General features: G+C 37.1%; 1 long non-coding RNA gene across 1 annotated transcript in view; it reads left to right on the top strand.

The window, feature by feature from the left end:
• Window positions 1–15,532, top strand: part of LOC126469966 (uncharacterized) — a 166,397-nt gene that overhangs the window by 139,052 nt on the left and 11,813 nt on the right. Inside the window, exon 2 of the long non-coding RNA XR_007586100.1 lies at window positions 10,186–10,258. This is a non-coding gene — a long non-coding RNA (uncharacterized LOC126469966). The remainder of the gene's footprint in view (window positions 1–10,185; window positions 10,259–15,532) is intronic.

Genomic DNA, 15,532 nt, shown 5'->3' with positions numbered 1-15,532 from the left:
AAGGATAGGACAGATGGTCGGCCGTTGCCTTCATGAAGTGATGCTCTTGGCACTTGGATGAAGTGATCTAGGAAAACCCAAATCAGAATGGTCATACAGAGCAAAACCCATGCTCTCGAATATGAGGCCAGTACTTAAACAGCTGCACCATATCATTTGGGTCACTATTACACAATGTTCTTTGACTTACACATAAATATCTTCTGATAACTAATAATATAAAAACACAGTTTTGCTCTTCCTTACCACATTAAAGACACTGGTTAATGACTTCTGGGTCATAAAGGTGTTTCTACGCCCACTGCGATAACTCCAGCAAGTTCGGACAGCCAATATCTGGACCACCAACATTTCAGTATGCTTTGTGATTTCTTCCTGTCATACTCTCTGTCCACCTGGGGGGGTGGGGACTGCAAAAACAGTAATCAGTGATCTCATATTGATATGCAACATGATGTTATAGTTAGTCTCTTTCATTATTATTCACTACTCTGAGTCCTCCAAGTGATCTTTAGTTGTGCAGTATGCATTAGTTAAGGACAATGTTTTACCTGCCTTTTTGGACAGATATATTCGAGTAATGCCTTTCATTTTGTTGGGCAATTTATTACACAATTTTATTCCCCTATACAAAATACTGATTTGAGCTTTTTGTTTATTTTTCCTTGGTAAATGCCATTCAATACTGGCTCTTTTTCTGTAATTACATTTAGAACTATTAGTGGAACATGTAGTATATTATCCTTGCTATGCACCACAGATTGGTAAATGTAATCAGTTGGTGCACTAAGTATGCCCAGTTTTTCTAAATAGCTCTTTACAATGAGCCTGGCCACTATTTGTAGTATTATTCTTATTGGCCTTTTCTGCAGTATAAGGAGGGTAATGTAAGCATACTCAACTTTTTAAACAACAGCTTTCATTGTGCCCTTGTGGAGCTGTGTGTCAAGATTCGAATACCCCTTTTCAGTTATGTAAAAATTTCTTTTAATTGCCTATTACGTTTATTGTAAAAGAACTATTACATAAGCTACAGGGAACTGGAAGTAACCAAAGTAAGCCACCTTCTGAGGAGCATACTTCAAAAATGATTCTCAGTGCAAAACATGCACAGAACTCAGTCTCTGGGAGAGTTTTGTTTCATGGTCTTTCCAGTTTAAATCTTGATCACCATCCATTCCTAAAAGTTTTGTACATTGTACTCTTTCTAATTTATTTCTGTCCAGTACCAGTTGGAGACCATGGTTTTGATTCATTTTTCCAAACTGAATGTAATTCATTTTCTTCACATTAAGGATCAGCTCATTGGCATTGAACCATGAATGCATGGACTTAAGGACTTGTTGTAGCCAGAGATTTCTTAACATGGTGCAGTATTACCCTAGTGTCATTTGCAAACAACATGATCTTAGCTACAGTTTCTGAGGACTATATGTCATTTACATAAATAAGGAGCATAAGGGTACCTAACACACTTCCCTGTGGTACACCTATTTTGACTTTCTTTGCATCAGATACTAATCTGATTTTATGTTTAGAGTGAGCTGATGTGAGCTAGGCAACCTGTGATCTGTTTTGCAAATTTGGTTGAAACCACTTGTTTTCTATCCCTTTGATCCCCATTACTTGCAGCTTATATAAAAGAATTTCATGACCAATGGTATCAAAAGCTTTAGAAAGATCTAAATGAACTTCTATGATACTACTGTTATTTTATAGGTTTCTAATTATTTCACCTGTGTAATTCATTATTGCTGTTTCTGTATTTCTACCTGTTTGAAAGCCATGTTTGTTATTATTCAGTAGCCTATTGTCGGTCAAATAATTGGTGATCTTTCCAGTACTTTATAGAATGCTGATAATAGTGATCTGGGTCAACAGCTTTCAACTTTATGCCCATTACCACTCTTTACTGAAAGTATCACTTACAAAATTTTTAGTCATTACCATATTACCAGTTCTTTGTCATTCACCAGCCATGGCTGGACAGACAGTGTCAATTTTGCAGTAGTATTACCACATTAAAATTAATAAAAAAATTGTATTTCAACCTATGATACTAAAGTGGATACTATAAAACATGTATTTAAGAACTAGATTACAATATACATTACAGTAACAAGTCAATCATTTAGTAAAATAGCAAACTTGTTGTTTTCATTGGCACTGTGTAGCAGTTCTGGTAGACACTGTTCTAACAACAGACAAGTATTCTTCTATACTGTACAAAGATTGTTCATTTAGTACACACAAAATTTTAGCTCTAAATTATATGACTGAAAATCCTTAGGTAGAGCATTAAATAATTTTAGAGCCACCATTGGGAAGCTGTTCTGTGTGTTAGTTAATTGACATCTTGGCCTGTCTATACTGTCCTTATAGCAAGTGTTGTATTGATGAACATCACTTCTCATTCTGTAAGCCTCATGATTTGTCTTTGTGTGAACAAGGCAATTGAAAATGTATTGGCTGAAAACAGTCAGAACATCTAATCTGGAAAAAATTGGTTTGCAGTCTTTTTGCTTGAGGTAATGATCCTCATTGCTTACTTTTGTAATAAAAGCACATCCTTGCAGCCTGCAGAATGGCCCCACAGCAACAGCCGGTAGCTGATGTGACTGTGGAACATAGCATAGTATACTGTTAATAGGTACTGGTGTAGTATAACACTCTTCAGCTTCCTCAAGAGGTATAGGACTCATGAGAGTTTGAAACATACGTCTTTAGTGTGTTGTTGCCAGGTTAACTTGGTATCAACGAAAAAGCACAGAAGTTTAACAGCTGCTGTGTCACCCAGTTCTCCAGTATTACTTAGGCTGCATATCATCCTCTGTGTTTTCTGGTCATTAATTTTCATCTTGTTCATGATGAACCAAGCCTTGGCCTCACTTCTGCTTGTTGAACAGCTTGAAGTACGTTCTCCCAGTCTGAGAACAAAGTTGAGTCTTCTGCAAACTGCAAGGTGTCCCCATTGGAGCCTATGTCATTAAAAAATTAAGAACAACAAGGGCCCTTTTACGGATCTCTGTGGCACACTATGTTTTAGCTTCATTTCACCTGATTCTGCTCCTTGCACTGATACAATCTGTCATCTGTTATTTATGTAGGATTCAAGAGTTTGTAGAATAGCTCCCCCAATACCATATGATTTTAGCTTGCTGAGCAGGACCTTATGTGAGATACAATCAAATGCCTTACTAAGGTCACAGAGCACCAGTGCTATAGACTCCTTGTCTTCAAAAACCTGGGTTATATTTGTAACTAAGTCAAATACTGTTGTTGTAGTTGACTTGCCCTTCCAAAAGCTGTGCTGTGTATAATAAAAGAGGTTATTTCCTTCACAATAACTTAATACTGTAGCTGATCTGTCATTGTGGACTCCATCACCTTAACTAGCACTGGTATTATAGATATAGGCCTGTAGCTTGACACTTCATGTGGATTACCTTTTTTGTAAACTGGTACTGTGCATGCTACTTTAAGGAAGTCTGGAAATTCACCAGCATGGAGGCATTTATTTATTACTACTGACAGTGGTTGAGCAATTTTGCAGACTATAGTTTTTAATATAGTACAGGACATGCCATAAATCTCAGGGCTCCCTCAGTGTTTGTAGTCTTTTAGTATTTTTATTATGTATTTTGGATACACTCACTTCCACATTACTGTGCTGCATTTATTTCCAAATTTCACGGCAGCTGCAGGATCTGTTCCAATGACAGGAATTTCACTTACTGTGCTTTCTGCTATGTTTATAAAATATTCATTAAATTCATCTGGGGTGCAAGAAGTAGAGCAAGAGGTGGGCTTTGCCTATGTTGATTAATCAAATCCCATGTGCCTTTCAAGGATTGTGAGCTTCTTCAATAAATCTGGCATTGCTTTCCATCTTTGCTTTCTCTACTTCTTTTCAGTACATCCTTTTGGCCTATAGATAATTGCAGTATAGTCTGTCCTTGATGCCAATATCTCCAGTGGCTTTGACATTTAGTAGTCATTCAGTGCCTTATATTTTAGCCAATCTGGATGTATACCAGCTCTTTACTTTCACTGTTTTCTGTATGTATTTTGATTTGGCAGTCAGATATCTCTTGGGTTTTAGTGGAAAATTTTCATCAAATTTGGCTTTAAGAGTCTGGAACATGGGACTGAATGTATCATTTGGTGCCAGTTCTTCACACATTTGATGCCAATCTGTAGAAGACACTGCAGTTCTGAAATCAACTAAATTTTTCTTTGTAATAACCCTACTTCTGAAGACATGATTTGAATGCTGTCTGGGAATTTGTTGAGTACTTACTGAGTTTGTCCATAGCTTCACGACTACTGCACTGTGATCTGTAAGCATAGGGTCAACCACATTTACTTTGTTGTCACAACTATTTAGGTCTGTAACAACTGCATCAAGCAGATATGTCCTCTTGTTGGTAAATAACCTACAAACAGTCCATAGCTGCTTACTAAGTTCATAAAACCTCTCTCTTTGTCACTACCTTCTCCAATATGGATGTTGAAGTCTCCACATAAGGTGGTGTTTGCTCCTAGGCACATGAGATGACACAGACAGCTTTCCAATTTGTTGATGATGTTTTCAAAATTGCCATTTGAGGAATGGTACATAGAAACAACAGTTAAGTTAGCATCCGTGGGGGAACACTCCCTCAGTAAATGATAACCTGACAATATGAGCTGGGGGCTTTGCAATTTTTGAAGCAGTACAGATTATAAATGACACTGGTACCTGAAAGGCAAGAGAGAATTTATGTTTCTGCTGGTTATCTGCACATAAGGAGAATGGGATAGCTGATGCAACAGTGAAGGAAGCATTTACCAAATACACTTGGTCTCCCTAAATTCCATAGTACTGTATTGTTACTACCTCTGCATCATTTACCTGTTGTGACTGGATGGGCCGCATCAAGATTACATACGAGTTTTTACAGTCTTTCATATGACATGTAAGGAAAATTTCTCGCAATAAGGATATACTTAACAGATGAAAACAACATTATTTTGTACAACAAATTTGGTCATTTGAAAAATTCTCCAATAGAGTAGAATGGATGCTGTTTCAAATCCTGTGCAATTTTCCTTTTGGATAATCCCAGCAATAGACACTGCACTTCTTGAGACAGTATGTTGAACATTTTTAGATCAACCATTGGAAAGCTATCTTATGTTCCAGACAATCAACAGCTTGGTATATCAATATTCCTCTTGTTGTGGGTGTCATAATTACATATTTCTTGCCTCAAGCTGGAAGGCCTTTGATTTTCTTTTACACTGGTGAGGCATAAAAACACATACTGACTGAAAATGGTCATTATTCCTAACTGAGTGAATACAGGCCTAGGTTTGCAGCCCTCCAATCTTTTGCTTAAAGTGATGATTCAATAGCTTTTTAGCATTAATATGTTCTTGCAGCCCAAAGAGTGTCCCCATAATAGTAGGCTACAGTTAATGTAGCTATGAAATAGTGCATAATACACTGTTATAAGGTACTGGTAAGTCAATACACCCTTTAGTCTCATGGGTGAACTTGGAGCACACACACACTGTATGCTCATTCATTGATAATGCTTGTCAATCAGGAATACCAGCAGTTTGACAGCTTCCATATTATCCTGCCATCCAATGTTGCTGAGGCTGCATACCAGATGATGTGGTTTTTCTTCATTCATTTACATTTTATTTTTGACAAACCACTCTTTGATGTTCTCAAAAAGCATATCTGTTGCTTGTAGAGCTTGTGCAGCAGTTTTTCCTTTGGCAAAGAAGGTGGTGTCATCAGCAAACTGTAACATGTTGTTGTTACAACCTATATTATTGACAAAAATAAGAAACAGGAGAGGTCCTATGACAGATCACTGGGGAACACCATGCTCCAATTTTTGTTCTTGCGGGCTTGCTCCATGGATTGATAGTATCTGCATTTGGCTTTCAAGATAAGTTTGAAGAGTTGGCAGAACAACACCTCCAATACCACAACACTTCAGCTTATTAAGCAGTATCTTGTGCAAGATGCAGTCAAATGCCTTGCCAAGGTCACAGAGTGTCAGTGCCATAATTTCTCTGACCACAACTTCCCATTTGCTATCCTGATAAACTGAGTCAGCATCCCTCTACAATGAGTGAGATGTTGAGCTCAGAAAGAGGAAGAGATGTTAGTATTATGCAATGCATAGCTTGGGGGTAAGTTTTTCTAGAAAAGGTAAAAAGAAGGGGAAAAAACATAGTGTGAAGGTGTTATGTGGAATGCTGGATGTTTTATAATCATTATTATTATTTATTTGTATAAAATTTTTTTACCAAACCCTTACTCTGTTTTATCTAAGTAAACCTTCAATGTATAAAATGTATTGCATAACAGGTACTTGTTAGCTACCTTTTTAAATAAGTGTATTTTTGGAATTTCTTTTATCTCTTTTGGTAATTCATTGTACAGTTTTATTCCTTGGTAGAAAATGCTGTTTTGAGTTTTATGTATTGCAACTTAGTATCCTGTGTTTCATCACAGACTCTGTAACTTTAGCTAAAATTGGAATTATTTAAATCAGTCTAAAACTGAACACTTCAAGTGGTTCACATTTTTTGTAGACTGGTATAGTATGTGCCACTTTCAGGAATTAAGGGAAGACACCAATAGATAAACATTTGTTGATTACCATGGCTAGTGGTTGAGCAAGCGTTGGAATAATTTTCTTCAGGACTGTGCAAGACATGCAATAGATATCTGCACTCTCTGAATGTTTATATGAATTCACTATTTTTGCAATGTCCGTAAGGTGCACTTCGCTCAAGTTTTTAATAATGCAACAGCTGTAGGGTACAAGTATGAGTCTGGAATTTCACTTACAGTATTTTCACTATCCCAACAAAATACTGTTTCAAGACATCAGGATTACAGGAATTTACAGTGGAGCTAGGCTTGTTCTTGTGCTCATTTACCAGATTCCAAGCATCTTTACATGGATAATGAGACTCTTTGATGAACTTCTCATTGTATTTCTTTTTTGCATCCTCTACTACACCCTTTCTGTAAATTCACTTGGCTCTGAAGTAATTACACTGAAGCAGCTCCTTAGTTGAAAGATCTAAAGCTATCTTCATCCAGTCTCAGAACATTATGACAGTGCACTTTAATTTATCTAGCACAGGTATTCACCACACCTTCCCTGTGATAGGTTTTTCCCTTCCTTGTGATTCACCTACAGGATTCTTCTTGGGGATTATTGGGAAAATGTCATCAAATTCTTATGTTTTGGAACAGACAATCAAATGAATCACTGGCCCACATTTTTGCAATTTTCTGTTGCCAGTTTACACCAGACAGTGCTGCTTTTAGGTCATTTGGTCTCTCTTCTTTAATAAAACTTCTTCTGAGAGTGTTATGTGCTTGGTTGCAACTTAATCGCACTCTTCATATGTACATACATACATTAATCCTTGTTCTATAGATCATGAATACGACATTTCGTAACATATCACTTTAACATAAATTTTTCTTACACAAAATTATTAATTAATTTTTTTACAGTTACTACTTCATATCTAAGAATTCATTTATTGAGTAGAAGGAGTTGTCATTCAGAAATTCTTTTAATTTGCTTCATACTGAGTTCCATTGCTACATTACTAATACACTGTGATCTGCAACCATTGGTTCAGCTACACTGATATTATAATCCCAAGTACTGTGACACTGGCCCTTGTGGGGCCCATAGCTGTTTATTAAGCTCATAAAGACCCTCTCTCTAATACTTCAACTATGTGTATGTACATGGAAGGCATCACACAACTCAGTTTTAGACTTAAGGTATGTAAGATAAGATGAACAGTTCGTCATCTGTGCAATAAAGTTTTCAAAGTTACCATCTGCTGAATGGTTACAGAGATAACAATGACATCAATATTTGTTGACACTATTGTAGCCAGTTCAAGATCCAAGCCTGTACAAAAGTACCTTCTGCTTCAGTCAGCCAGTGCTCACAGATACATAATGCATTTTGTTTCACTTCCTCTATAAAGAATGATAAAAGGTCCACGTTGGGTCTTAAACATTGCAGAATAACACTTATAATAACTTAATGTGTATTAGTGTCAGCATTAAGATCCTTTGTGTGTGATAATCCAAGGCACCGACCTTCAGTTTCAGACTGTTAAGGCAAGACATGTTACTCACAAGGGAACCTCCCCATCGCACCCCCCTCACATTTAGTTATAAGTTGGCACAGTGGATAGGCCTTGAAAAACTGAACACACATCAATCGAGAAAACAGGAAGAAGTTGTGTGGAACTATGAAAAAAATAAGCAAAATATACAAACTGAGTAGTCCATGCGCACGATAGGCAACATCAAGGTTAGTATGAGCCGAGGAGCACTGTGGTCCCGTGGTTAGCGTGAGCAGCTGCGGAACGAGAAGTCCTTGGTTCAAGTCTTCCCTCGAGCGCAAATTTTACTTTCTTTATTTTCGCAAAGGTATGATCTGTTGTTCGTTCATTGACGTCTCTGTTCACTGTAATAAGTTTAGTGTCTGTGTTTTGCGACCGCACCGCAAAAGCGTGAGATTAGTAAACAGAAGGACGTGCCTCTCCAATGGGAACTGAAAACATTTGATCGCAAGGTCATAGATCAACCAATTCCTCCGCAGGAAAACACGTCTGATATATTCTATACGACACTGGTGATGGCCTGTGCGTCACGTGACAGGAATATGCTGTCGACCCACCTAACTTGTACACTTGGCGAATGGGTAAAAAGATTCTTCTACCTTGCCCGATTTGGGTTTTTCCCGTGGATGTGATAATCACGGCCAAGAGTTTGTCACATAAACTGCAACAAATGAATGTAACAGTTTCACAGTCGCACAGTTTTCTCTGTACTCTGTCAAAACATGTTTTTAACATTTTCAAATTTTTCCGTGTGTAGACCGTCAAATCCTGCATATGTCCAAGCAAATCTGAACATGTCCTGGAATTTTGGAGAGTGAAGTTGATTATGTGTGAATGCTTGAAATTTGATAATTGTCTGAAAATAAAAAAAATAATTTTTTACTGGAGGGAAGACTTGAACCAAGGACCTCTCGTTCCGCAGCTGCTCACGCTAACCATGGGACCACAGTGCTCCTCGGCCCATACTAACCTTGATGTTGCCTATCTTGCGCATGGACTACTCAGTTTGTATATTTTGCTTATTTTTTTCATAGTTCCACACAACTTCTTCCTGTTTTCTCGATTGATGTGTGTTCAGTTTTTCAAGGCCTATCCACTGTGCCAACTTATAACTAAATCTGAGAGGGGTGCGTGAGTAGAGTGAATAATGGCTGAATATGTAACACTGCTGTGGTGGAATAATTTTGACACACCTATCAGCTATTTTTCTGTTAGGTTTTTATTGTTCTTATTTTCCATTTTGTGACATGCTAACATAGTTCTTTTTTTGTCAAAGTGGGAATCATTGTAAAAAATGTTACAATAGTGAAATATTGGGTTACTGTGAGTTGTAGTGTTGCAGTAGACTGTACTCTGTGAAATTTTGAAATAAATATTGGAATGTTCCCATTAGGTGACTGGTGGCTGTCTATAACTAAAACTATAATATCTACTGGAACATGAATTAAATGCTTTTCATAATTCAGTCATTCACTCTTAACTGTAAAATTATATACTATATAATCTCCAAAAATAGTCAGATAACCATATCCTTATTTGTTACTTCTACAAAAATGATTAACAGTATGGCAGATTATCAGGAAAAAGTCAGCAACTATATCATTTTAATTGATATAACTATGGATTCTTGGTGAAACACTGTATGTTGTTGTAAGTAAACAGTTTTTTGCCTTTTTTTCACAAATCTTTATTATTTTTTGTATGGTTTTGGAAGGCCATACATAAAATAATAAAGTTTTGTGAAACAAGGCAAAAAATCATTTCGTTTAGTTAATACAAGCAACTTTAGCATACCTCAATCACTTCACAGATACACAAAGCAAATATATCCAAATAAATATAGTAATTCCATAAAAATTCGTAGTGAGCTAGAATTTCTAAAACTTTTATTGTGTGTATAATATACTTACAAGTGACAATGGTAAGGTGGATGTCAGTGAATTCAGTAGCTGGCATTTCAAATACTTTTTCTTTAATCAAATCAGAATGTATTTGGATTTCTTTATACCTTAGATTCTGCTTTGAAGAGATAGCTGTCCCATGATGTTTATAATGAGATATGAAGAACTGCCTAGGAGAAAATCAGGTATATTTACAGTTTCTATTTGCTTTTTTTTAATTTTTTATTTATGTGGATAACATCAACTTTTAATTCAGAGTCTAGCATTATTTCTATTTCTTGTAATTTGTTGGTTAGAGATTGAAAATTATTATGTGTTATATGAAATTGGAGAAAATTGGTTTTATTTTGCTTATTATTACTACTACTTTCTGATGAACCACTTACCTCAAATAACATCCTAAATCTGTTCATCTTGTGTTCTTCCTTGGTCTGTTATCTATTAAAAAAAATCATTCATATGGGGAAGAAGGCACATTTTTCCTTCTGTTCACTTCACTGGCCAATGCTGCTGGTGTTGTGTCTTGTGTATTCATTTCCATAGGAGAGGTTGGAACTGCTGCTGCTGCTGCTGTCTTCAAAGTACTAGCATAACTTTTCCTGGGACATATTCCTTGACACTCTTTGTGTACTGTCAGTCTGAGAGGAATTCTCTGATGATGTTCCTGAGGTTTGGGACACTTCACTTCACTTTGTATGAATATTATTAGCACTTTCTGGTACTGTTGGGATTATCTGAGCTAGAGGAATGGCAGCTGAACTAGACGTACAATGAGTATTCTTCATAATTTCCATGATTTTTTTACAAACAAAGTTTTTCCCTCCCATTAAGATGCACACCATGCCTGGTAAAGAGTTCAAAATCCATATCCCCTGTGTGTAGCAAGAATGAGTTCCGAAAGGCTATGCAGATTTTGTAATACAGTCTGTTTGCTTTCTCAATCTCTTTGTTTACACAGGAGAAATTACGAAGGTTGTATCTGTGTAGAATTCCTAAAACAATCATTATTTGCTTCTCCAGTAACATCAGTGTTTTCCTTATGCATCTTGTGGCTCCTTTGAGATCATTTTTATAAACATTGTTGGCACCTGCTATTAATACCGTACACCATTTGTTATTGGAACAGTTCCTCTGCCCTGATTGTCAGAATACATACAGATTTCAAAACATTTCATCAGTTCTTTACATAAAGATGCCTTGCTGCTACTAATTGCTTTCATCTTATTTGCTGTAGGTGGAGTAAATGAAGGCTTATTGACTGCATTTAGTGATATGAGTGATTGTTCTTTGTTGCTCTTGTGTTTGTTATTTACCTCCACTATTATATTTCTTAATACTCTTTGAATTAGGTATATTTGGTGTCAAAGTGTTGTATTTGGTACTTGGAAGCATGTGATAGTTAATCCTAGGCATAGTATGGAAAGTTGCCTTGCACTCATTGATCTGAAACAGTTCATCAATTTTTGACTTCATAGGAGTTTGAGTAATATCCCTTAGTGAATCTTCCAGCACCTTGACATAATTTTTGGCATCCTTTAATTCACTGAGGAGTGATTCTGTCACAGAAAGTTTCTCACATATCTGCCTGTATGAGTAAGCATAGCTCGGGATGTGCGCCATTTGCCCCCACCTCTGCCTAGCCCCCCCCCCCTCCCTCCCCCATCCACCCTCCAGTCCCCTCCACCAAACAGCCGCAACATATGACAATGTGGCAATGTGGTACACCCAGTGTCATTGCTGAGCAGTGCATGCAGAGGGGCATGGGTAGGAGTGTGCATCTATGCATGGCGCTATTGAAGCAGCTGTATGTTATACAACATGCACATTATGCAAAAATTTAATAATTTTTAACATTGCCATGATCATTGGTATAAGAAAAGCTGTTCCATTCTCCACTTCACCCTCTTAGGAGTTGATTTTTTTCTTTTATTTTCTTTTTTACTCTCTACATTAGCTTATGATCTTCCTTGGGGTTCAAGCTATCTCCATACCAAATTTAATTGAAATCACTTCAGTGGTTGAGTGGTGAAAACAAAACAGGCAGAGCTATGTTCTCATTTAACAGTATTAGTGTGGGAATATGGATTAAACACGTTAAGGATTGCATAAGTACTGTATTCATTACACTGAATAGTATTATGAAGAACATGTCAACCAATAATAGTATTTTCACACATACATTTAAGTTCAAAATTAAAAGAGTAAATAACTTTTTCAAAGAGTAAATATTTTTCCTTAATTCACATAACATTCTTCAAATCAATAAATAGCTACACACTTTCTAAAAATAGCCCATGTTCTTCCTAAGGGTTAAAGATATCGCCAAACCAAATTTTACTGAAACTGGTTTAGCAGTTTAGTCATAAAAATGTAACACAGAGAGTTACTTTCACATTTATAATATTAGTGTGGATAATTCTGTGTAGAGTGTATAGACCAAATGGATAATACCTTAACAACATTTAAAAAGTGAGTCTTTTGGTTCAGGTGGCTTTTGGAATACATAAAGTAAGCAAGAGTTGTGTGTCTACAAGAGAAAACTAACACATAGGATATAGAAAACTACTGGCCTGCCTCTGCTGTCACTTTCCCAAAAGCAATAGAATCAGCTACAAAAGATAGACTGAAGACTTTAAGATATCACTTCAAGAATTAACTATGGTTAGTATTATTGTGTGTGTGTGTGGGGGGGGGGGGCGTGATTCATTACTCAAATGCATTATAAGGTGCTTATTAAGGTGTTTACCAATAAATTTGAATCAGTGTGTGTGTGTGTGTGTGTGTGTGTGTGTGTGTGTGTGTGTGTGTGTGTGTGGGTGGGTGGGTGGGTGGGTGGGTGTGTGGGTGGGCATGCCCAGTGGGGATCTGATAAAAAGAGGTACAATGAAATCCAAAATTCTTTTAAGTGATTTTATGGCAATGAAGGGCACTGAGGAAAAGTATCTGCAATGAAAGAGAGCAACAATTTCTGTCAAAATGGAGGGAGGTTAGAGTGGAAGAGCTTAAAGGGATGGGAAGGTGTTTTGTAACCTGCAACATGCTGCTACTCCATTATATTGAGAACATGCTGAACTGTTGAGCTGGCCATTTCACCTACATAAAAAGCACAACAGTCATAATTAGGATACAGAGGGATGTTTTTGTATATTCAAGTTGTGACAGAATACCACTACTCTTTGAGATGTTCAAGAAAGAATAGGCTCTAGCAGTTGCAAATGAGACTATCTATTCTTTCTTGAACATCTCAAGAGGTTGCTGTATAATTAGCCAAGAGATGGAGTGGTGTGATTTTCACTAGTATCTGATGTCACAAACATATTGTGACCACAAAGCTGGCCATTTCATCTGTGTACATGCACATAACTGATGGTGAGGATACTAAAGCAGACATCATATTTTTATTTAAAGAAATCATAAACATTTCATGCATTACCACCAAAGTGCTAGAGATATTTAAATGGATAATTCAACTTAAGTTAGACTGGCTAGCTCAAGATTTCCAAGTGGGAATATGAGATCAGTACAGCAGAGGAGCTGAGAACATTGTTCTGGAGCTCTCATGTAGGAACCATTGGTGTGATACAGCAGAAAAAGATCAGGAGATGATGGTAGTCTGTTTAACTTATTCTAAGCCAGAATCAGTAGTAGGATACAGCAGTAGAGGAATAGTGCTCTAGATGCTGAGGCAAGAACAGCCACATTAGTACCTAGAGCATAGACAGTGTATACTAAGTCGTTTTGTTACGTGCTTCTGTGAAGAAATGAATAGTATCTGTGTATGTATCCATCTTGAGCGGAGTTTATTAATTTCTTCCTAAGTGTCTGAATAATTTACAAGAGCTCTCTGCCTGTGTGCTGTGCAGTATTTTCAGTGATACAGCATCTTGCCCATCTGATTTTTGTGACTTTATTTAGTTGTATCACCTTCAGTGACATGTAAAAGACACCAGAACTGGTTTGTATTTTTCTTGTTTATACTTTGTATGTATCGTAATTTTAGTAGTGTAGACTTAGGCTGCCAGTAGTTTGATTTCTTGTTGCGGGCTGTTTGTAGTTTCTCAGTAACCATCTGACTGCTTTGGTTAGCACATAGTTTTGTGATTTTATATAGTTTTACATAGAAGGAAATGAAAAGTGACTGTGCTTGATTTGTGTGGACACAAGGTGAATTGAACACTGTCAATAATTAGCCAGAAGTGCATTGGCTGTATCTTTGGGCAAAAGTCAACTGTGGAAACTATCCACACAGTTGTATCCTTATGCTGTAGCAGCAGATACACTATGCTGACTATTGTTGATAATGCAGAGAGACAGGAATTCATGTGATCAAGCAAGCAAAGCAAAGCTCCAGGTTCTGGGGCTGATGGGCCAATTGGGACAGACTAACTGCCATGTCATCCCCTGCCAAAAGCATCATTGGATGTGGTGTGGATGGGTATGGGGTCACACACCTCTCTTCTGGCCATTGTCAGCTTTCTTGATCTAGGGGCTACTACTAATTATTCAAGTAGCTTCTCAGTTGGCCTCATGAGGCTGTGTGCACCCTGTGCCAATCCTCGTACCTCAGAAAAATCCCTGGCAGTAATGGAATCAAATTATATCATACTTGAACAGTTAGACACAGACACATGAGGGCAGCATTTTAGACATTCTAGTAACAAACAGATAGGAAATTTTTAAATAAATTAATATAAATGGGGTGAGGTGGAGGACAAAATGACCATATGGCTAGCGTAGCATCAGTTAGTACAAGGGTTGTAAGAAAGTTTAAGCAAGATAAGAAACTATTTTTGCTTATAAAGCATGACAGGAAACAAATTTCACAGTATCTGAGCAACTATAGCTCTGATGAGGAAGAAGATGTGGAGCACAAATTGATAAAATTCAGAAGCATTGTACAATATGCCTTAGGCCTGTAGGTGCTGAGCAAGGTCATGACGAATGAGACTGACTGTGCTTCAGTGACAAAGTGAGCGTAATGAGAGAGCAATCCAAGATGTGTTCAATAAATTTGAAAGTAAAATTTTGCCACCTGATATGATCATAAATCCTAAGAAGTTTTGTTCATACATAAAATCAGTAAGTGGATCAAAATAATCTATTCAGTTGTTCAGTGACCATACTGGCACCAAAATGGAAGATGGCTGAGAGAATGCTAAGATACTGCATTTCGTATGGTTTCACTGTGAGAAAGTGTAATACAGTTCAGTTACTTAGGTGAAATAACTGTGAGAGTTTCAAATTATACAGGGATTATGCAAAAGAACTATCTCCCCTTCCAGCAGCAGCATAGCATAGGTCATTTGGACAACAAAGGGTACGAGGCAACTTGAAAACAGTGCAGTTTCATTCCTATTGTCAAGAAGGTTGTCAGATAGATAATACACTGAGGCACCAAAGAGGCTAGTATAGACACGTGAATTCAAATACAGAGATATGTAAACAGGCCGAATACAGTA

Source organism: Schistocerca serialis, chromosome 3 (assembly GCF_023864345.2).
Source record: "Schistocerca serialis cubense isolate TAMUIC-IGC-003099 chromosome 3, iqSchSeri2.2, whole genome shotgun sequence".
NCBI classification, from domain to species: Eukaryota; Metazoa; Arthropoda; class Insecta; order Orthoptera; family Acrididae; genus Schistocerca; species Schistocerca serialis.
Note: the sequence above shows the minus strand (reverse complement) of the source record. Positions and strands in the feature narration are given on the sequence as shown.